Below are 255 nucleotides of genomic sequence, written 5' to 3'. Positions count from 1 at the left end.
ATTTTTTGTAATCAGGCAGAAACAATAGAGCATGTTTTAATAAAATGTAAAAAATATGAAAAAGAAAGGTTAAAACTCATTAAGGAAGTAAGAAACATGGGTGTTGAATCATTTAATTTGTCAAAACTTTTGAAAGAGCATGCAGAACAAGGTAAAATGTATGGTGCTATTGTTAAATGCATTAAAGAAATAGGATTAATTAGAAGAATTTAGGAATGTGTTTTATATATATATATATATATATATATATGTATA

This window comes from Sinocyclocheilus grahami, unplaced genomic scaffold (genome assembly GCF_001515645.1).
Source record: "Sinocyclocheilus grahami isolate Dianchi unplaced genomic scaffold, SAMN03320097.WGS_v1.1 scaffold900.1, whole genome shotgun sequence".
In the NCBI taxonomy this organism is placed as follows: domain Eukaryota; kingdom Metazoa; phylum Chordata; class Actinopteri; order Cypriniformes; family Cyprinidae; genus Sinocyclocheilus; species Sinocyclocheilus grahami.
Note: the sequence above shows the minus strand (reverse complement) of the source record.